At 49.0% G+C, this 24,166-nt stretch overlaps 1 pseudogene; it reads left to right on the forward strand.

Moving 5' to 3' along the window:
- Positions 1-23,549, forward strand: part of LOC124663308 — an 80,598-nt pseudogene extending 57,049 nt beyond the window's left edge.
- Positions 23,550-24,166: the final 617 nt, after the last annotated feature.

A 24,166-nucleotide genomic window follows, 5' to 3' on the forward strand; every position in this document is an offset into this window, starting at 1 on the left:
TGGCTACCACTGTCGTAGTAGTTCTTTTGAAGATTCCACTAGTAATATCTGTGTAAATGTCTTGAAAATCAATGGAATTCTATTTTGCGTGATCATTGATACTGAAATTTTGCTTTTCCAGTTGATTTTTGATAACTACTCCGCGAATCCTCATCCTGCCGACGCTTTTCCTGCTTCCTCCTTCTCAAAGAAAACACTTGTCGCTGATGACCTTGTCGAAGGTTCTTCAAGTAAACACTCTCCACAAGATTTGCAAGAACTTCGCCAACAACTTCAGTCCATGAAAAAACAAACTCTTGCGATGATGGAGCAATCTCGGAAACCATCCGAAAGGGAAAAGATTGCCCTTCAACAGGCTCAAGAAGCCATAACTGCCAAGGAAACTGCTGTTTCGAAAGCTGAAAAAGCAACTACTCGAGAAAATTTTATGCTTGATTTGATGATTGAAGGTAGTGCAGATATGTCAGGTATGCTCTCGCAAATCGAGATTCCCATTTTCTCGCTATTTCCTTTTTCGAGATTCTTATGTTTTCGCTGACTAGGCTCCTTCATCGACGATGCTGCTGAGGATGAAAGGGTGAATACCAGGACGAACCTCCTTGTTAACCTTTCGCTTGACCATGGTTCTCTTTTCTGGGCCACTCCAGAGCGTACCCGACAAATTGTCAGATTTCAAGACCACGCCTGACAGGTTCGTGAGTTTCTTGATTTTTGCGCCAGAACCTTGACCCTGGTATACAAGACGCTATTTCCTCGGAACGAGGCGCCCGATACTCTTCTTGGTTTGTTGGAAAAATTTCAAGATGCTCCTCGTATCCATCACTTCGTGCGAGCTGAACTTTCTGCCGGTGCCCGGTTTGCTATGATGATGATCAAAATCTGCTATCCCAAATTTGACATGAGCCAGATTGTTACTAAGTGCTTAGCCAAGATGGCGAAAAGAAGAAGGGATGTTAGCAAGCTTGAGGATCATGTGACCCCTGTTGCCGAAGATATGATGGATGAACTTCTTCGGATGGATGCTGAATTTTTCGTAAGGGGTAGCTATGCTGAACATAGTACTCGTACTTCCAATACTGGACGGATGACTATAGATAATATACTGAGCCGTCGTTGACGTTCCTTCTAGTCCTGTCAAGTTTTCTCAGGAATTGCGTCTTGTATGTTGCACACATATTCTACATTGTAAAGTTATTCGATATTTCTATTTTTCCTCCTCAAGCCCCCGAGTGTTTCGGTGGTAAATCTCTTTATACTATATTTGCGGGTACTAGCCCCCGAGTATTTTGTCTGATTGCTATTTTGTAGCTTCGTTTTACCTGGCGAGGTATTCAATACCAAGGCGAGATAATTTTATCAACTAAATTCATCTATATTGTAGCTTCAAGGCGTAAGCCCCTGATCGTGTCGAAGAAAAGATATATATTTCCACTATCTTTATTTTATTGCAGCCCCGTGAGCCCGCCTCATTAAAAACCTTTCCCGGCCCCACTCGGTGCCCCGAAAAAGGAAAAGAGTGCGTCTGAAAACTCGCGGGTGTTTCAGTACATTGTATTTTTACAAGGAGGACTATATTTCGACACTAAGCGTAAAAACGCCATAGCTGTGCCACATTCCAGGGGTTCTTCTCGAGATTCCCTGTCTTCTTGTCCTTGATCATGTACGCTCCTCCTTCGATGACTTCTGTGACGACGTAAGGGCCAAGCCACGGCGACTCAAGTTTTTCAGTACGCTCTTTGTTGAGTCGCAGAACTAGGTCTCCAACCTGAAAGGACCTTGGTCGCAATCGTTGACTGTGGTAATTTTTGAGGTCTTTCTGATATTTAGTGACCCTTGACAGTACTTCGTCTCGAGCTTCGTCGAGTGCATCGACGTCATCTTCTAATGCTTTCCTGGAGACTTCTTCATTGTACTCCGTGACTCTCGGAGAATCGTGCTCTATTTCTATTGGCAGCACTGCCTCTGCCCCATGGACCAGGAAAAACGGAGTCTCATGTGTCGCTGTATTTGGCGTTGTTCAGATGCTCCATAACACGCTCGGCAGCTCTTCTGGCCAAGTGTGTCGTGCTTTTTCCAGTGGCCCTAACAAGCGCTTCTTGATGCCATTGCAGATGATGTCGTTGGCTTTCTTGACTTGACCATTGGTTTGAGGATGTGCAACTGACGCGAAGTGCAATTTGATGCCTACCTCTGCACAGTATGCTTTGAATTCCTTAGATGTGAAGTTACTGCCATTGTCCGTGACGATGCTATGAGGTACTCCAAACCGAAAAACGATGCCCTTCACGAATTTTATTGCTGATGCTGCATCCGGTGAATTTATCGGCTTTGCTTCTATCCACTTGGTAAATTTGTCGACCGCGACGAGCATATACTCGTATCCTCCTGGCGAGGCTTTGTGTAACTTTCCCACCATGTCGAGACCCCACTGAGCAAAGGGCCAAGATAAAGGTATGGGCATCAATTCCGCCGCCGGAGAGTGGGGTTTTGCGGCAAATCTCTGGCACGCGTCACAAGTTCACACTATCTCTTTTGCGTCCTCGATTGCTGTCAACCAGTAAAATCCAGCTCGAAAAACCTTGGCCACGATAGCTCGACTGCTTGCGTGATGGCCGCATACTCCTTCGTGTACTTCCTTTAAGATTATCCTTCCTTCTTCGGGTGTGACGCACCTTTGTAACACACCCGAAATACTTCGTTTGTAAAACTCCCCTTTAATCACTGTGAATGCTTTGGAGCGCCTGATAACTCGCCTTGCTTCAACTGGATCGTCGGGTATTGTTTTCCTTAGGATATATGATATGTACACCTGCATCCATGGGATTTGTACCATCAGTACTAGATCATGTTCCTCTTCTTCTTCCTCTTCCGATGTTTCTTTCGCAGCCCCCGAGGGTTTCTCGTTCTTCTCCTTCTTTGTTGATTTGTTCGGCTTTGTGGATCTCTCTGTTATCTCCTCCCAGAATACGCCTGGCGGGATTGCGAGGCACTGCGACCCGATGTTTGCAAGAACGTCGGCTTCATCATTACTTAGCCTGCTGATGTGGTTTACCTCGCATCCATCAAACAGCTTCTCTAGTTCATTATACATCTCTTTGTATGCCACCATGCTATCATTGACTGCGTCGCATTGGTTCATGACTTGCTGAGCAACCAATTGTGAGTCGCCAAATATTTTTAGTCGAGTTGCGCCGCAGGCTTTCGCCATCTTCATCCCATGTATAAGGGCTTCGTATTCTGCCTCATTATTAGATGCGTTTGGGAACGTCATCCGCAGAACATATTTCAATTTGTCGCCTTCAGGTGATATGAGTATCACCCCTGCTCCAGCTCCTTCTAACCTTTTGGACCCGTCGAAGTTCATAGTCCAGGTTCTCGATAAATCCGGAGGTCCTGTGTTTTGCAACTCCATCCACTCGCAATGAAGTCTCGGTAGAATTTGTGACTTTATTGCCTTTCTTTTTTCATACGTGATGTCCCGAGGAGAAAGTTCTATTCCCCAAAGGGAGACACGGCCTGTAGCTTCTGGATTGTTGAGTATATTGGATAAAGGCGCCTCATTGCCCACTATTATCGGATGCGCCGAAAAATAGTGCCGCAGTTTTCTTGCGGTTGTGAATACTCCATATGCTAGCTTTTGGTATTGCGGGTAGCTCTGTTTTGAAGGCGATAATACTTCACTAATGAAATATACTGGCCTCTGCACTCCATGGAGTTTTCCTTCTTCTTCTCTTTCGACAACTAGCGCGGTGCTGACCACCTGAGGTGTAGCCGCAATATATAACAGGAGTGGTTCCTTCTCTTTTGGCGCCACTAAAATTGGTGGTGTCGAAATTTTCCGTTTGAGGTCCTCGAAGGCCCTATCAGCCTCTTCGTTCCACTGGAACTTCTCTCCTTGTTTGATTAAGGCGTAGAACGGTAGCGCCTTTTCTCCCGACTCGGCGACGAATCTGCTTAAAGCTGCGACTCGCCTAGTTAACTGCTGTATTTCCTTCAACTTTGTTGGCTTCCTCATTGTTACGATAGCTTGTATTTTTTCGGGATTTGCTTCAATCCCTCTCGCTGAAACTAGGAACCCGAGAAGTTCTCCTGCAGGAACACCGAAAGAACATTTCGTCGGGTTCAACTTGAGACAAAATTTGTCGAGGTTGTCGAAAGTTTCCATGAAGTCCTCGATTAATGTTGCCCCCTCTTTTGATGTGATGACGAGGTCGTCGATGTACACTTGTACATTTTTCCCAATCTGTGTTGCTAAGCACTTCTGCATCATCCGTTGATATGTTGCTCCCGCGTTTTTCAACCCGAAAGGCATTGTTCTGTAACAAAATACGCCATACGGTGTGATGAACGCTGTCTTTGCTTCATCATCTTCTTTTAATCTGATCTGGTTGTAACCAGAATATGCGTCCAAGAAGGAAAGACGTTCGCATCCTGCCGTGGAGTCGATGATTTGATCGATCCTTGGGAGGGGAAAGTGATCCTTTGGACAATGTTTATTGAGACACGTAAAGTCGACACACATGCGAAGGACTTTCGTATGTTTCTTCGGCACCATCACTGGGTTAGCTACCCAGGTGGCCTCTGTAGATATTTCTTTAATGAAACCAGCTTCTCTGAGTCGATCAATTTCTGACAGCATGGCTTTGCGGTTTGGTTCCGAAAAACGCCGCAAAGGTTGTTTGATTGGTCGTGCTATTGGATCCAAGTTTAGGTGGTGCTCGGCAAGTTCCCTGGGTACTCCTGGCATGTCAGCTGGACACCATGCGAAGATTTTCCAGTGCTCACGGAGGAACTTGACGAGCGCGCTTTCCTATGCGAGGTCCATGTTTGTTGCGATGGACATCGTTTTCTTCGGATCTGTCGGGTGAATCTGCACTTCCTTAGAATCTTTTGCGGTATTGAAAGTTGACTCCTTGTTGGGTCTCCCTACATCTGGCAGCACATCATAATCAGTCATGAGCCTTGATGCTTCATACTCCGCTTGCATCCCGAAAGTTTCTGATATTCGATGAAAATCCTTGTCACATTTATCGGCTAACGCGAAGCTTCCTTTGATTGTGATTGGCCCCTTGGGCCCAGGCAACCTCCAAAGCAGGTATGTGTAGTGTGGCACCGCCATAAACCTGGCATACGCTGGGCGTCCCAACAAAGCGTGGTACTGCGACGGGAAATCGACAACTTCGAATTCCAACCTTTCTATCCTGTAATTTTCTCGGGTCCCAAACTGAACGTCGAGATTGATCCTCCCCAATGGGTAACTTGGCTTCTCTGGTGTGATGCCGTGGAAACGTGTGTCGGTTGGTTTCAAATTTGCTAAGGAGATGTTCATCTTACTTAGTGTATCTGCGTACATGAGGTTTAGGCTGTTGCCTCCATCTATAAATACTCGAGATACGTCGAATCCTGCAATTACTGCTGGTAAGATAAGTGCTGATTGCCCTGGTCGAGGAACTTGCTGCGGGTGATCCGCTATTGTGAAGCCAATGTCTTGCCCTGACCAATTTAGGTACTCAACCGTTGGTGGAGGCATCTTTTCTGCCATAAACACTTGCCGCGAGATTACCTTCTGAGCCCTATTAGATGGCCTAGCTTTTTGAATCATCGAGACCGCACCATTATTGTTCGGATCAACATATGGAGGTGGTTGTGGTGCTGCCGCTATTCTGAGCTGATGTCGATTTTTGTCCGTGATCGCGGGAGGAGGTGGCAGGTGGATTTCACTCCTGGGCCCTTGGGGGTTTCTATTTGCTGCGTAAGCATTAGCCATCCCTGCGGCCCGCAACATTGCTTGGAAATTGCGACAATCTTTCTGCAGATGTCCTGATTGTCTTTTCCCATTGTTGTCGAGATAAAAATGCATCTGGCACGGCCCGTTCATCATATCTTCGGGAGTTACGAAAGGTCTCTGGAACCTTGATTCGCTATTTTGCCTGTTATCTCTATTGTCGCCTTGCTGAACATTACTTCTTTGGTAATCATCTTTATTGTTTCCTCCATTGTTTCCTCGAAAACCAGCCGATATTTGGTCGGGTGCGTCGTAACTTGAAAATTGTCGAGGAAATCGGCGTCTATTTTGAAAATTTCGACTGCGGTCCTCCTCTGGGGACCTATGTCGTTTGTTATGTACTGCATCTTCACCATCTGCCCATCTGTTTGCTATTTCCATTAATGCTGATACTCGTCCTTGGGTTTGTCCTTCCCAAGTCCTCCACGAAATCTCCTCGTCGAACTCCTCGCTACAAACGCATCTATCGCTCTCTCGTCGGATATATTTTTTGCCGAGTTTTTGATGATGTTCCACCTTTGGATGTATTTCCTCATTGATTCATCATGCTTTTGTCGACATGACCTCAGCTCCTCTAGTGTCGCAGGTTTCTTGCAAGTTGACCGGAAATTCTTGATGAACACATCCTCGAAACTTTCCCAGCTGTCGATGGAGCCTGGGGGAAGCTTCTTTATCCATGATCTGGCGGCTCCGCTCAGATGTATTTGAATGCTCTGCATGGCTGTTGCTCTTGTTCCGCCTATTAATTTCACCGTCTCAAGGTAATCGACTAACCAATCCTCGGGATCTTGCAGGCCGTCGAATTTCTTGAAACTATCGGGTAGCTTGAATCCTGATGGAACTCTAGTTTTTCGGACCCGTCGTGTAAAACATGGGAGTCCACACATATCTTCTTCAGCAAGTTCTGGTGAATGCCGACGTTCTCTTCTTTCTTGTCGCGCTCTATCCACTCTGGCCTGAGTCGTCGTGTCTCTGGCTTCACTCGCTCTCGGTGGATCTTGTACTGCTGCGGTAGGTCTCGGACTATTTTGCCTTGCAGTTCCTTCGGGAGGTGTAGCTGCAAACGCTGCTCCCATGGCGCCACATCCTGCCATGGCCATGTTATACAACGCTTCTCTTGGATCTCCGGGAGGTGGTCTGGACGCCAGGATGTAAGCTTGTGTCGCCATATACCCTGCTTCTGGTGTTTTTGGGATAATATTCCCCCTCGTGTCGATTGACATAAAGGACATGTCGAGGTTTTGGATTAAAGTTTCTCTTTCAGCCTCCGGTATGTTTTGCAGCCGAGATCTTGCTCTCCTCCGAGCTTCTCTGTAACTATCTCCCGAAGTTCCTGACTGTCGACTTAACTCCGCTCTTCGCCTGCTTGACGCGGAAGCTGCTTCCTTTCTTCTATTAAGAACAGCTGTCTGTTTTTCTAATTCCCTTCTTTCTCTGGCGAGCCTATATTGATATGCTTGCAGTTCTTCTACCGTGGCAGTTGTCTCCATTGGTTCAGAGCCATCCAAAGCTTTCGCGGCTCTATCCCATGCTGCTTGTGGAAGTTGAACTCTGACACGTGGTGTGGGCCCAACATATTTAGTGCCCAAACCTCTCCTTAGATCTGAGGGATCGACATAGGGGTTTCCCAAATCGTCGAAAGCCTCTGATGTTTCCTCTTGATCGCGACTTGCTTCTCCAATGGCATAAACTTGGTGATATTTTGGAGTTTTCACTTTGCTTGGTTTGGTGACACCATCATAGAGATTGGTGAAGACCTTCCCAATAGAGATGGATTTGTCGATGAAGTCGAAGCTATCGGTGTCGCTCGAATCATCGCTTATATAGTAGTCCGCAGATGACTCGAAGGACATGTCGCTAAAGATCTTGGCGAGTTTTTCGCTTGCCCTGCTGCCGATGAAGCGTGGCGACGAAATCTCTTCGTCGCTTGACTCGATGGATGATATTGAGTTTGAGGAGTCAGGGCCAACCGCCGATAAACCCGACGAGATCGGAACTTCGAGACGATACGCTCCTTCTTTCTCGACGCAGAAGTGGAATTTTCCAAACGTCATCTTCATGGGCTCCTCCAGATACGCATATGCAGCCAAACGGGAGGGCGGGTGAGGTATAAAATCAACTAGACTAGTTTCGATCTGTTTACCTCTATCCATGATGTTGCTTGCCACCGATGAAGTCGATGATTTTGAACGTGCCATCGAGATCAGCTCCTTGTCGCCTCTAAATCCCACAGACGGCGCCAATTGACAAGGGATTAACTTGTCAATGCCTACGGATTGTAGACTAGGGTTTATTTAGATGTAGAGGTCAAGTAGATCTCGAAGGTTTCAGCCGAAAAGTACTCGAGGAATATAAAACTAGGGTTGTGTTGATAGTAGATTCGATGCTTTCTTTGTCTCTCGACTCCCCCTTATATAGGAGGTGGAGCCGAGGGATTCGTATTGTACAAGTTACAGAGTCCGGGAAGGTTTCTAACTCATCCCGCAAGATTACAAACATCATCTCCTAATACAACTCTAGCTTTCCTTAATAACAACTTGGGCTTCCGATTCTTCTTATTCTTCGAGTCATGGGCTTCCAGTAAACCCTGGGTACTATCTTCGGCAGGCTCATTGGGGATGCCTATGTCATCTGGGCAAGCACGATGACGCCACGGGAAAAGCCGACGAAGTAGAATCTAAAATATATTGATGAAGATAACATTCAGCACTAAGATTGAAAATAAGAATAGATTAACCCTATAGATATGGAGGAATTTGAACCTTGCACGAACTGTAGATAGATCTATGGTGACGTAGCGGGATGTGCCGAGATGGAGGAAGGTGAACTCAGCGGCGCATGGAAGGGCGTGGTCTAGCATGATCCATTCGTGCAGGTGCACGTCGGGATCAGGTAAACCCGAGCGCCAATTTCTACGGACTTGCCTCATAGCGAGTAGGTGTCCACGTACTCCTCATTCGCCAATAAGCATTCGCCGATCTTGTGAAGTGGTCCGTCGGCCGTGAGACAGGCCTAGTTCACGGAGGCGCCGCGCTTGGATGCGCCGCCCTCGGAGGCGACGGGCTCGGCGGCGACGGGCTGGGAGGCGACGGGCTGGGAGGCGACGGGCTGGGAGGCGACGGGCTCGGGGGCGATGGCCGCCGGCGCATTCTTCTTCTCCATCGCCGGCAGGGGAGCGCTCGTACGGCGGTTGGGGTTTTTTGGAGAAGTTGATGGGACGTGAGAGGGGTGGTTTCGTGCGTGAGCGAGAATGAGACGTACTGTGTCCAGAGGGAGGGAGACTTACGCGTCCTAAATGCGACCCGCGTCCTACGCGTCCACTATTGCACGTCTGCACCGCGACACGCGTCAACAATGGCACGTCTTCCACTTCTGCACCGCAACACGCGTCCTCGAGTCTAACCCCGGAAATTTAGATATACTCGGGTATACCCTCGAGTCATATACTAGCATTTTTTGTGTGCTCGGTTTTCGCCTTGAGTGCTAATACTCGGCTAGTGCAATTTACTCGGTTTTACCCTCAAGTGGCTGGTCAACAGAGAGTCAACAAATGGGATTAACTAGTTAAATGAGTTATTTAATGTGCAAAAAATTCCCAAAAAGAGTGGCACTTACTCATGGAGTCTTTAGCACAAATTGCCACTTCTCAAATCATAGATAAATCAAGTTTTACCACCAATTGCCACTTCTCAAATCACCTAGTAGCTATGAAGGTGCATGGTTTTCCACAATAAGCCCTACCCAAAACAGCTTTCCCCAAAACATACTTTGTCTGAATGAGGCCATAATTTTCACACTCATGTATATTTGTATTGCAAATAGTTTGAGGTAGGCCAAGATGGGTTTCATTGTACCAAACACGCATTTTCCATTTTTTAAATCTCATATTTGAATCCCTTAGTCTGTTTACTACTCACTTGCCCTTGGTTTCTTGATACTACTCAGTTTTGCCCTCTCCCTTCACAAATTCTCACAGACGCCCAACATTGCCCTGATTGGTCTAGTCGATGTCACGCGGATCGTGTCCGCCGACCGTTGATCGTAGGATTTAACGGGCAGGATAACCCCTATCTCTCTCTTTCTCTGGTCGGGGCCACCACCCTCTCTCTCTCTGTCGGCGGTTAGCTTCCACCCTCTATGTATGCTTAAGGGCGGTTACCCGAGTACGCTAAAGTTTGGTTTTCTGCATTATTTTTCACGAGCTAAATTATAAACTCTTTTAGGCATTATTTTTCACGCAAAAGATGATACACCATCACCAATTTGTTGTAGCCATTACTTTTCACGCAAAAAATGATACACCATCACCAATTTGTTTAGCCATTATTTTTCACGCAAAAAAATGATACACCATCACCAATTTGTTGTAGCCATTACTTTTCACGCAAAAAATGATACACCATCACCAATTTGTTTAGCCATTACTTTTCACGCAAAAAATGATACACCATCACCATTTCTTTTAGCCATTACTTTTCATGCAAAAAAATGATACACCATCACCCATTTCTTGTAGCCATTATTTTTCACGCAAAAAATGATACACCTTCACCCATTTCTTGTAGCCATTTCACGCAAAAAATGATACACCATCACCCATTTCTTGTAGCCATTTCACGGTAAAATGATAAACTATCACGAATTACCATTTCTTTTAGGCATTACTTTTCACGGTAAAATGATAAACTAAATCACGAAGTTCCATTTCCGTCAAAATAGTCCGCATTACTTTTTTGTTGAGATATATACCCCCACAACGGTCATCTCCTCCTTAAATTATTGTGTAAACCCCCACAACGGTCACCTCCTCCTTAATTTATTGTGTAAACCCCTACAACGGTCATCTCTCCCTTATAAACACCCACAACGGCCATCCCTTGTGTCAATAGGTTCTGCCTCTCTCTTCTTCGTTCACATACACTTGATCATCCATTGCCATGGCTTCCACGTCTCGGACGCGGACCGGAAGGGGAAGGGGAAGGGGAAGGGGAAGGGGCAGCCGGGGTGGTGGATCATCATCATTGCCACCACCACCGTCGTCAACACTGCCATTGATCATAGAGGAGTTCTTCATCGTCATCTACGAAGACCCTTTGGTCAAGAAGGTACGTACGCGTTCACACATATATGATGCATGTGATTAATTATGGGCATGTTCTAAAAAACCTTTAATTTCAAACGATCGGCGCTCGATCTCTTTGCGGGCACTCCCAAAAAAGTTTGCGGCCTATCTTGACGGCCAGGAGCCAGCTAAGGTGTATCTGCGAGCAGCTGACTGCGGTCCTCGTCTCTGGACCGTGGAGGTCCTATTTGACGGACAAGGCCGGATGTATCTCGACAAGGGCTGGGAGAATTTCGCCATCGCGCACGGTGTGGATTTCGGCTACTACGTACACTTCAAATATGAAGGCGATGATGTGCTCACGGTGAAGGTGTTCGACGGAACAATGTGCGGTGAAGTACTACTACTCGGACGACGAAGATACTGACGATGAAAGTGACGACGACGTGAAGCCATGCATCCATCCTCTTTAGATAAGGGGATTATGACCAAGAATATATATGTAGCTTCATATGCATCGATTTAGAGATCTACTAGCTATTTTCTATATATTTAGAGATCTAGCTATTTTCTATATATTATGCACAATGTTTAGCATAAGAGTCACTTTAGATTAAGCTACGAAAATAGTCACCTGCCATGGGCTGAGGCAGCCCCACAGAGCGGCTCTATATTATATTCTCTAAATAAATAGACAACCCCAGCGGTCATTGGCTGCGGAGGCCCCACAAAGCGGCAATATATGATTTTCTATAAATAAATAGATGATCCCACTGGTCATTGGCTGCGGCAGCCCCACAGAGCGGCAAATATATGTCTTTTCCTGAAAAATAGATGACCCCACTGGTCATTGGCTGCGGCAGCCCCTCAGAGCGGCAATATATGACTTTTCCTGAAAAATAGATGACCCCACCGGTCAATTGCTGCGGCAGCCCTATAGAGCAGCCCCATTTGTCGGCACGAGACGGGTCGAGAGGAACTGCCCTCCGTGCAGCCCCACCCGTCGGATTAACGGTAACGGTAAGGCCTCCGACTCGACGGCAACCCTCCCGTCCGAGCGTCTGCGAGGGGTTTCAAACTAGAGGGAGGGGAAAACTGAGGAAAAACTAACGAGCTGGGGAAAACTGAGCACAACTAAGGACCCGAGGGCACGAAAATAGAAATCCCTTTTTCTTTTGTATAACACACGCAGCTATGTAGCTCTTTTTGCTTCTTTTCAATTTTTTTTTTTTGATATATGACACAACTCCTTGATAACACGACCAACAGAAATATGCAAAGCACCGATAACCTAACAAGCAGCCTGTCGAGCGGTAAAACTAGTCTCTTCTGGGGAAGTTCCTAGTCACTTTATATCGATAGGCTGTGTCTATGGTTGGGAACAAGCACACTGTACGCTATGTGGACTCGGAGTAACAAAAACTGATACACTATGATAAACTAGATAAACACAAGAAGATAGAGTAAACTCAAACCCTAAAATACTAGAAGGAAAGAAAAGATACGCAAAAACAATTACGAAAAGCAACTAAAACTCGAAATTAGTGCAATCTAAGGCTATGGCAAACCCTAACCCTAACTTTTTATGGCTTTTTCTGGATAGGAAACACTCACAACTCAACTATGGGGTGGATTGTGGATGGCTTACCGAGGAAAACTGGAAATCTGATACCAAGATGATAAGGGGTGGCCCGATCTTCTCAGTAAGCAACAGCGGTGATGATGATCACGGGGTGATGGCAGCGGAGAAACACGATGATGAAGTGGATGATAACTTGTATGACGCAACGAGATCTCTCGATTGGTCCCTGTCGCCAATGCAACAGCTCTCAACCCTGCAAGATGTTCGCAACTCCACACACTTGCGCACGTAGCCGCCGACCACGAAGCGGTAAGTTGCAACCGTCTAATTCCCAATGGAACAACAGATCACAGAAGACTTTTTCAGGATCTACACAATATCAAGCAATATGGTGTAGGGATTCAACAGTTTTGCTAGAGCAAACAACTAAGAACTAGGGTTTATCTTAAACGTGGTCTAAAGTAGCTAGAGGGGCGTCCTGGGCACTTTTATAGGTGTCCGGGACGAGTTCTGGTCGAAAAGATACAAGAATAACCGACCCAGAATAGATCTGGTCGAGACAGACTCGGAGGAATCCGGTCTGGAATCCGGTCAACCGGGCCAGGGACCGGGTCAGCCGGTCTGGCGTCCGGTCAACCGGGCGGCAACCGGAAACCTCGCAACTTTCCGGTTTTTGCCCGGTACGATGCGTCCCTTCCGGTTGGCGACCGGTTGGCGACCGGTCAACCGGGCCAGGGACCGGACTGGAGGCCGGTCTGACCGGGTTCTGGATTGGCCTGGACGTCGTCTTCTCCTCTCGCGCATGCCTCCCGCTCCTCCCTCGCGCGACCATGAGATATCTTCATGTCCAGCTCCATGTCCAGCTTCACGTCCATCTTGACGTCCGTCTTCATGTCCAGCTCCTCCTCTACTCCTCGTGCGACGTTCGTCTCCTCTTGATACCTGATGATACATAAGTAATAGGACTTAGGCAGTATAAAGTTCTCATCAATCAAAATACCTTTTAGAAACAAGTTCACCTGTTGTTTAAGTAGCTTCGCACGAGCCCTTGTAATTGGTCCAATCCGAACTTCATTGGACTTGAGCTTCACAGCAGGTTCATCTTCATTTATCAATGACAGAGGTAGTGGTGTAGTAGGGATGTCCTCATCAGCAAACTTGACGTCGAGATGATGGACTTCCCACTTCTGATGTGCTGCGACGGCAAGCAGCAGGCGCACTGAGTCAAGGCGAGCTACCGGCGCAAAGACTTCATCGAAGTCAATACCGGCACGCTGGGCGTAGCCCTTTGCGACGAGCCGCGCCTTGTGCCGCACCACGTCTCCGGCTGGGTTCTTCTTCAGCTTGTAGACCCATTTCAGGCCAATGGGACGATGGACACTTGGCAAGTTACAGAGCTCCCAAGTGTCATTCTCCATGATGGCGCCCATCTCTTCTTCCATGGCGGCACGCCAGGCAGCGTCGGCCTGTGCCTCAGTGAGGGTGGCCGGTTCCTCCCCCTCAGCGAGATGCAGCTCTTGCTCGAGCACCTCGTCGATATTCTGCATTGTCCTGTATCGGCGCACATCTGGGTCACGCTCCTCTGCCGATGGGGTAGGCGATGAAGGAGGCGTCACGAACTCCACCTCGGCCTGACGCTGTGGCGCTGTCGTTCCAGGTTCCTCCGTGCCGTGCGCGTCCTGGGCGCGCTCTGGCGAGGCCGGCGGCGTACCGTGCATGCTCTCGCCGCGCTCTGGCGCGACAGGAGCGGCATCGTGGAGACGGGTTCCGCCCACGTGGCTCTGCACGGGTGGAGTGTACTCGATCTCGAAGTCCCCTCGCAGTGTGGCTACTCCGTCCACCTCCCAGCTCCAGCTTGCGGCTTCGTCGAACACAGCGTCGCGCGTCACATGGACACGCTGTGTGAGTGGGTCGAAGACCTTGTACGCCTTGGTGCCAGGCTCGTAACCGAGCATCACCATCTTGGTGCTGCGGTCCTCAAGCTTCTTGAGGTGTGGCCGTGCAGTCTTGACGTGAACGATGCCTCCGAAAACGCGCAGGTGATGAAGAACTGGCGCCGTGCCATGCCACCGCTCGTACGGAGTGGCGTTTTCGATGGCGCACGTGGAGGATCGATTCAGCAGGTACACTGCTGTTGTCACCGCCTCCCCCCAGAACGTGCTTGGAACGCCACGCCCCTTGAGCATGCTGCGTGCTGCCGCCACCACAGTTTGGTTGCGCCGTTCAACCACGCCGTTCTTCTACGACGAGTACGGCGCGGTCAAGTGCCGCTGCACGCCATTGTTGGCGCAGAATTCCTCGAAGGAGCGCGACGTGAACTCCCCGCCACGATCGGTACGCAGCGTTAGGAGCGTGCACCCGCTCTGCACCTCGGCGCTGGCCTTGACGCGAGGAAGGGCTGCCTCCGCTTTGTCCTTGGTGGTGAGCAGCACCAGCCACATGAAACGGCTGAAATCATCCACCATCAGCAGGAAATACCTCTTGCCGCCGGGCGTTGGCGGTGTAATGGGACCGCACAGATCCGCATGGACCAGCTCCAGACGCTCAGTAGCCCGGAATTTGGCCACCTGCGGGAACGATGCTAGTCGTTGTTTCCCCGCCAGACACGCATCACAGATCTGATCAGCATGATCAATGTGAGGCATGCCGCGCACAAGCTCCTGCCTTGACATGATACGGAGAGCGCCGAAATTCTGATGCGCGAGCCGCTCGTGCCACACCCACGCCGCATCGGTGCTGCGAACAGTGAGACACGCGGGCTGTGCGATATGGAGAGCAACCTTGTAAAAGCGATTTGGCAAACGAGGTACCTTAGCCAGGAGTTGATCGCTGCGATCCTAGACCCTCATGAAACCGCCACGGATCACCGACGGGCACCCGTTCTCGTCGAGCTGGCCCAAGCTCACGATGCTGGTCTTCAGCTTAGGGATGTAGTGTCACACCCCAACTTTTGCAACCTTGATTAGTTGTCCAGAATGCAAAAATTAGGGGGAACAAAAACTTTTTCTAAAGACTAACTAAGATAAATTTCCTTGGTCTGTTTGATATAATGAATTGCCTTGATCTGTTTATAGATGTATTGTCTTGATCTCCTTATTGAGTTTTGTCTTGAGCTACCCCAAAGCAGAACACATCTCGTGGTAAAAACAAACCTCTCACTAAATAAAACACATGTGTGGCCCTGGAAAATTCCTTTCATTTCTTTACCAATGCATAAACCCTATGCTTGGTGTTTTTCCCATAAGTACCTCATCACACTATTTCTAGTCTCCAGAAAATAGTGGAGCTATGGTCACTCTTGTATTACCATAACCTCCTCTCTTTAAAAATAATTGAACCTTTTGACCTAAACCCCAAAACCTCTTGTTATTTTGTCCTGACTCAAAATCTTAAAAGTATCTTGCCAAAAATCTTTCCTGATTAAAAATTTGACTACGATCACCTTTGATCATGGTATCACAAAAGAGTTTCTAAAAAGACATAGTTTTAGTTTGGCACAAAGTATTTACCAAATGGCTTATCCTTACTTTATGTGACTCTAAAATCTTGTAAAAGCTTTTATTTGTAGTTTTGGTTTCCTAAAATAAAATAGAATGATCTACATTTTCTTTTCCTCCATGGATTATTCTACTCTTCTAAAACCCTCTCCTCTTTTTTTCAAATATTTCAAGTTAGCCTAATTGGTTAATCTAAATAAAAATCAAAGCCATAGACACCAAATTCAATGGTATTTGAATCTGTGATCAAATACCCATGGCATTGCCTTTACCATTAAGACATCTCACCTATCCATCAATCAAGATCACACCTCCATATAGTATTGACCTTGGAAAAATCCTTTTTGTCAAAAAAATCAATCTCCATTGGTATACATATATCTTCAAGAAAATTTCAACTTGGCCTAACCATTTTTATAACCTTCTCTATATCATCTTGCCCTATACCTCACCTAACAAAAGTAGCTTGATCTACTTCAACAATGTCCCTTTGCTTCACCTCTACTCCTTCTCACCTACTCTTTTGATCTTTCTTCAAAATTCAACTTGGGTACCACCATTCCCACCCACCTTATATGACAATCTTGTGTAAACCTTTCATCACTTGTTCAAACAACACCATGCACTCTCTCTTCTCCCTACCTTTTTGTTTCAAATACCAAGTTGACATCATCACCACCACACCACCTCTCATCTTCCTTCTTTCTCCAATTCTTTTGCTTTGACCTTTTTCTTCTAAAACATGTCACTTGATCATGCACACCCCTGCATGGCACCCTCTCTCTCTTGTCTTCCTTTTTGCCAACCCTAGGAGGGACACCTCCCTCTCTTTTTCCCTCCCATCCTTTTTCTTCTTGTGCATGGCCGACCATGGTGCCCATGCACTACCCATCAGCCCTACACCCTCCTGGCCCGCACCCACTTCTCTTGGACTTCTCTGGACCCTCCCTCTCTTCCAGCCAAGCCCAAGGACGAGCAGCCCACCCGACCCACCGAAATCCTAGCCCCTGGGAGACTTGCACGCTCAGAACTCTTCCCGCACAAGTGCAGTGATCCCGCTCGGCCTTCCCTCTCCCAGACGCCTCGGTTCCCACCCTGCTGACGCCACCCCGTGGACGTCATCACGACCCCACCAGGATGACGCCAGCCCTGGCTCACTGGTTGGCCATCGCCACCACCCCGACCCCGTCCGTTGCCCTCCCTCTGGCTATAAAAACCCACCCCCGCACCACTCCTCTCCCTCACAGCCTCACTTCACTCCCTCCTCCACCTCCACAGATCCCCCTGAGAGCGCCCAGTGAGCTGCTCAGGGCTGCTGCTCGCCAAGACCGCGCCACCACCCGTGGTCACCGCACGGTGACGAGAAAGTTGCCGAGCTCGTCTTCACCATCGCCCACGCCTCCTCTCCGTTCCATCCTACCCCTAGTCGCCCAGAGATCCTCACCCTGCTCCCTTTCCTCGCCAGATACGCCGGAGAGCGCTGCCGCAATGTTCTGCCCGGGGAGCACCACGAAGCCGCCACCGTCGGAAGGAGCCGGGAAGGAGGAGAAGGACGCTGCCCAGATCATCACCGCCCCGTACCTCGACGCTGCCGACCAGCCTCGACCTCGCCGCCGTGCCCTGACCCTCGCCGGTGAGTTCTCCGGCCGCCTCCCAGACTTTCCCGTCCGCCCGCCCGCGTCCCTGCGTGGCTTCGTGGAGGACGAAGACACGCCCAGGAGGCCGTCTGTCCACGTCCAAGCGCTGCATGGCCTAAAGGCCATGTTGGCCATGCATGCGGGGCCCAGCCCGGTCCCTTTTCTCCTTTCTCTTTTTTTTCCCACCCTCCACCTGGAAATCCCCTTGGGCCGGCCCACTTCTCAAATCTGCGCGGCCCAAGCTTTCCCGCCGGATCTCGAATTCAAATTTCTTTTTAAAATTGTGCTAAAACCAGAGGCATTAAAATGCAAATATCTCGAGTTATGCTTACTCAAATCAAATGAAACCAATTGCATTAGATCAGAAATTTCATTACCTTTCCAATCCAACTGGTCCCATATTATTATGATTTTTGTACGAGTTTTGGAAAATTAAACCTATTCTATGTGTACTGCAGACTCTAACAAATTCCTAAAATTGTAGGATTAATATTTTTGGACGAATCCAATTGTGTTGACCTTGTTTTGTTACTTTCCATCTTCTAAAAATTCTGTTAGTCTCTGTTCAAGAAATTTTGTCTCTGTTTGCAAGTATATGTGTCACATGCAATGATGTATTTGAAAATCTCCTTGAGTTATTCAAACCCTTGCCATCACTTTATTTTAAAAGTAGCCAACCTGTGTTTTATTCTTGCCAAACAAAACCTCCCAATATTAAACCAAGCTCTTTTGTTTTGCTTAAGTTTTCAAAATGGTGTGGCATATTGTTTACTTCCTAGTATTGGGTAGTATTTGTGCAAGCAAAATAAAATAGGAAAAGTAATGTGTGCCTTTCCAAAAATGTTTGTAAAGAAAAGATGGATGCTTTTTATGTAAAACCAATGAACTTGTCTCCTTGGTGGTGTTATCTACCAAGGGATATTGACTTATGCGTTGGTGGTAACCAAGAGAGGCAATTGCTAATTTGTGAGGCTCTCATACCCTTATTAGGTGAATAAATCTTTTCTAAATTAAAACTATTAAAGTTGTTTCATGGTATCTATAAGTACTTAGTATGTTAGCCTTGGTTGAGTGGTTATTTTTTGATTGTTGCATGTTTGTTTAGTTGGTGCAATGTGTTGATTGTGTTCCTTTTATATTTTCCGGCGTTAGATGCGAACAATTCCAGAGAAGAAGAAGAAGAAGTGGAATCGGACGAGGATTTTATTTATATTGTTGGAAGTCTTATTTGACGGAGTTGGAGAAGTCCAGGGACAAACAAGCCAACCAAGGCAAGCCATCTTTTGATCTCTTTCTATTTATCCTTCTTGTTGTGTTCATTGTTCCATTATATACTTGGTTCCTTGTATCATGTGTGATGTTTGGTCCTCTACTCTATGCATACTTATTCCCAAGTATGTTTAACCCCTTGTTGAAGCTTTGCATACTTACTCCCAAGTATGTGAACCCCCTTGTTGATGTTATGCATGCTTACCCTAAGCATGTATGCCCCCTTGACCATATCCATGTTGTCATCTCCTTAGTGGTATGATGATTAACATCATGACCCCTGTTTGAATCATCTTAATTATGTTGTCCTTATACATGCTTATCCTAAGTATGTATGATCCCCTTGACACCTCAATTATCATCCCCTTAGTGGTATGATGGTTAGCATCATGTCATTGTGACTCTTAGTTCCTTAATAAAACTATAGGTTGGGAACCCCTTGGAAAAAGACCTTGTTGAAAAGAATTTTTGAAAACCTTGGGTAAGTTGGACTTACCTAAGTGTGTGTTTACGAAAGGAAATGATCTTGGCAAAGATGGTTGAAAAGAGAATCTTGTTTTCGAAAACTTTGGTGTCTAAGTATTCACCCGTGACAATTAACCAGCGCAACCACATTACTCCAACGTGGGCACGGGGCTTAGCTTGACGTTTGTTCTTCTTAGCATGAGGCACCGCACAACTATACAAGGGTACGGTTACCCCCGAGTCCGGGTTGTCATGGTTGGAATAATAGTATAACGGGAGGCCTTCGGGGCTGACCCGTCCGGAAGACACTATGGGTCTCCTGGCTTGGCGGTGGAGCCACGCTCAAAAGGGAGGTGAGCTGCCACGGTGCCGGGGAGGTACATACTCCATAGGGTAGGACCTCTTGCTAAGTTGAATGGGCGAAAGGCTTCGACTGATTATACGAGACTCGCATACTTTCGTATGACGAACCGGGGATGATCCCGGCGGATTTATCAGATCTTGTGGGGAAAGTGCGCACACTCTGCAGAGTTAAATCTATTCGAATAGCCGCGTCCGCGGTCATGGACGGTTGGAATGGCCGTTGCTTAGCCTGATGAGTTTTTGGTTTACAAAAATTGTTTGGAAAATGAAAGAAAGGAACTTGTTTTCGGAGTACCGGAAGGGTACGGGAATGGTTTGGTTGACCATATGGAGATGGTCGGAAAGGAAACAAATTGGGTTACCCCTCCCTAGTGTTTTATGTTGTAGAACTCTTTTGAAGTATCTTCTTCAACAAAGATATAGAGATGTCATAGAACCCCTTGAGTATCCCCTTCTTCTAAGATGTCGGGATGCTATATCCACAAGCGAAACTACTTCTCTTCTACATGCTATTTCCACAAGAGAAATTATCTCTTCCCTCTTGTCATCTAGATTAGCACTTGTTATCTTGCACTCTTGCAAAGTACCTTCTTGATGGTTTGCGAGTACAATTCCAAATGTACTCACGGCTTTGTCCCTGGCTATTTACTTGGCCAGACTTGGAGGAGTTCGACAGATGACGAAGGAGTTGACGACGTCTATGCGAGCTAGGAACGTCTTCCCAGTCAGTTGCCTGTAGGGTTAAGGCAGATGACTTGGCATCTGCGCTGCTGATGTGATTCCGCTACTCTGATGTTTAGATTAGGCCCTTCGAGGCTATTATGTAAAGATTGGTCATGTGACCTATTGTAATTTTCTTCTTCCGTTTTGTAATGAAGGATGTAATTTGATATCAGTTCGGTTATGTGTTCACGGCGCACTGATCATGGGATCGTGAACTGTATACATAACAGGGTATTTCGGACAGCTAGTCCGGGGTCCCCACATGTAGTACACATCCGTCAGCGCACGGTGCTCATCACCGCGCACCATGATCACCACGGTCCCTCTGCCGTAGATGTCGACGATGGAGTTGTCGCCGAAACGTACCGAGCCCGTGATCCGAGCGTCCAGGTCGGCGAAGACAGAGCGGCTGCCCGTCATGTGATTAGACGCGCCGCTGTCGAGGTACCAGGGAACGTCCACTGCTTCGCGCTCGTCACCAAGCCGAACCTTGGCCCGCTCCTCGTTAAGGAAGATGCGCCCGCCAATGTGCTCAGGTTCGTCGGCGGTGGGGCACAGCTGCGCCATCAGCAGCGCTTGCTGCCCTTCTTCTTCGCCTTCCTTCACAAATTGGGCCTCCTCCCTCTTCTTCTTGTGGCAATCGCGCGCCCAATGCCCGAGCTTGCCGCAGTAGCAGCACTCGTCATCGCGGGCGGCGCCATCGGCATTGGTTGCCAGCTTGCCCTTTGTCGCGCGTGTCACGACCCTTGTTGCGACGGTTCTTGCTACCGCTGCCGCCAGAGGATCCACCGCTCTCCTGGCTCTTCATGCGTGCACGCCACTGCTCCTCAGTGAGCAGTAGCTGCCCGCCACCACGTGCCCCTGCGGGTTCGTCCTCGACATCGTCTTCCTCACAGATCTTGAGACGACCTGTGAGTTCTTCGATGGACATGGTTTTGAGGTCAAGGAGACTCTCAATGGACCGTGCCATTTGCTTGTACTTCTTGGGGACGACGCGGAGGAATTTGAGGATCACCTTCTTGTCGTCGACTGGATCGCCGAGAACCTCCAACTGGTGGGTTAGTTCCTGCAGCCGCAACCCAAAGTCATCGACGGACTCACCCGCTTTGAAGCGAATCTCCTCGTACTGGCCATGCAGGATCTGCGCTTTCGACTCACGCACACGTTCGGCCCTGACGCGGATCGTCTTGATGGCGTCCCAGGCCTCCTTCGCCGTCTCCTTGATGGCGAGCATGGGGATCATCTCCGCTGGTACAGAGCGAAGGATCCCCTCCATGGCTGCACGATCATCCTCATACTCTCCTACTCCGGTGTCGATGATGTTCCATAGGCGCCTGGCCTGCAGGATCACCTTCATCAGGAGCGACCAGGTGTTGTAGTTGGTGCGCGTCAGGGTTGGCCACGTCGTGGACGCGACCCCTGCCGCATCGCGCCCAGCCCGTGGGGCGGTGAGCGCGCGTGATGATGCCGACGGCGTCCCGAGCTTGTCCACGTCCTCACCCTTCTGCTCGTGGGGGTTCTTGGACGGATCTCCCGTACCCTTCGTCATCCTCATTGTGGCTCTGATACCACTTGTCAGCTTTCAACCTACAACAACGCGATCGAATAGAGAGAGAGAGAGCAAAAGGTAGACAATGAACACTCAGGTTTTTGTGCAGCGTAAAACTTTACTGCTTTTCTCTTTCTCCTTTTATTCTTTGGAAAAGCAAAGACATGCCGTGACTCTCGCCACGATCCCTATAGAGATGCGCCATCCCACACCTCGGATCGAGCCCACGACGATCCTAAAGACCAGGGCCTGCGCACAAACCGCGTCAGCGCCCAGCTACGAAATAGCTAACTGAAGAGATAAACATGACACCTAGAACTGAAACTCTGAAACTGTAAAACTAGTCTAACGGCTACTGAATTTATTCAACATTCTGCGCCGCCGTGCTGCGGGACGCCAACGACGGCACGTGCACGAAGCAGCAGCTCCCTCTGCGATACGGCCACGCAGGAGGCGGATACACGTTGTCCGTCAAGACAGGGGGAGCGGCAAACCCGGCGTTGGGCGGCAGCGGCACGGGTACCAATAACAAACCCGTCGGGCGCGTGACCATGATCTCGTTGGTTTGCATTGGCATCCTAGCATTCGTCGCGTTGTCCGCCTTTATTGGGTCGGCACAGCCTGCTCCGGGTGAATCGGAGTATCGTGTGCCGGCACGTTGCACTCGCGAACGCCCACGCCGGCAAGGGCTAGGATGAGGAGGAGGCGGCGGCGCCCCTGAAGTCGTACACGTACCAGGAGCTGGAGCGCGCGGCGTACTGCTTCCGAGACCCGCTTGGCCGCGGCGCGTTCGGCACCGTGTTCAAAGGGGCGCTGCGCAACGACGAGAAGGCCATCGCCGTGAAGCGGCTGGAGAAGCTCGTTGAGGACGGCGAGCGGGAGTTCTAGAGAGAGGTGCGCGCCATCGGGCGTACGAGCCACCGCAACCTGGTCCGCCTCCTCGGCTTCTGTCACGAGGGCGCGAACCGCCTCCTCGTCTACGAGTTCATGAGCAACGGCTCCGTCGCCGACCTGCTTTTCAAGGGTGGCGCCTACCTCCCCCTCGCGTGGCCCGACCGCCTACGCATCGCGCTCGACGTTGCGCGGGGCCTGCACTACCTCCACGACGAGCTCGACAGCCGCGTGATCCACTGCGACGTCAAGCTGCAGAACATCCTCATGGACGCGGCCGGCACGGCCAAGATCGCCGACATCGGGCTGGCCAAGCTGCTCCAGCCGGACCAGACGCGCACTTTCACCGGCGTCCGCGGGACACAAGGGTACCTGGCAACAGAGTGGTACAGGGGTGCCGGGCCGGTCACGGTGAAGGCCGACGTGTACAGCTACGGCGTGGTGCTGCTCGAGATCATGACGTGCAGGCGGAGTATGGAGATGGAGGAGGCCGGCGAGGAACGTACGCTGATGGAGCTCGTGTACGAGTGGCTTCTGAGGGGTGATGTGAAGAAGGCCATCAACAGCGACGAGATGGTCGATGCAGCGGCCATCGAGCGGGTGGTGAAGGTCGGAATCTGGTGCGTGCAAGGAGAGCCTACGTCGAGGCCGTCAATCAAGAGTGTCATCTTGATGCTGGAAGGGCATTTGGAGGTGCCATTTCCTCCCCCTCCTGCTGCTTATTGATGTGTCTATATAATGATACAGAAGTGCAGCTAGCTTCAGGATGAAAGTTTTGGAAGAAATCAGCAAAGTTTTGTTACCAAGAATGATCCAGCTGCGAAAATTGTGAGATACGAATTCTGATGGGATTCGTTGCATAGAAAACAAAAAATTTCCTACCGCAAAGACGAATCAATCCAAGATCTAATCTATGGAAAAGCCAAGATCTAATCTATGAGATCTGAACAACGAGATGGAGATGAGACTAACCCTCGAAGATTCCAAAGCCTACGAGATTAATCTCGTTGTTGGTGCAGACGATCGTTCCGGTGCTGTAATCCGGCAGCACTTCCGTACTCGGTCGTGCGTACGGTGTCGATGAAGCCCCTTCCTCTCCCCGTTTCAGCGGGCAGCGGAGGTGTGGTAGATCTCCACGGAATCCCAGCAGCACGACGGCATGGTGGTGGTGGTGGTGGAGAAGAATTACTGCAGGGCTTCGCATAAGCCGGAGCAGTGTATGGAGGAGGTAGAGAGGGGGCGGCTAGGGTTGGAACAGAGGTGTGGTGGCCGGCCACCCCCTCCCCTCTTTATATAGGGGGAGGGGTCGGCCTAGGGTTTCCCCCTGGCCCCACCTCTTTCCT

Source organism: Lolium rigidum, chromosome 6 (assembly GCF_022539505.1).
Source record: "Lolium rigidum isolate FL_2022 chromosome 6, APGP_CSIRO_Lrig_0.1, whole genome shotgun sequence".
NCBI lineage: Eukaryota > Viridiplantae > Streptophyta > Magnoliopsida > Poales > Poaceae > Lolium > Lolium rigidum.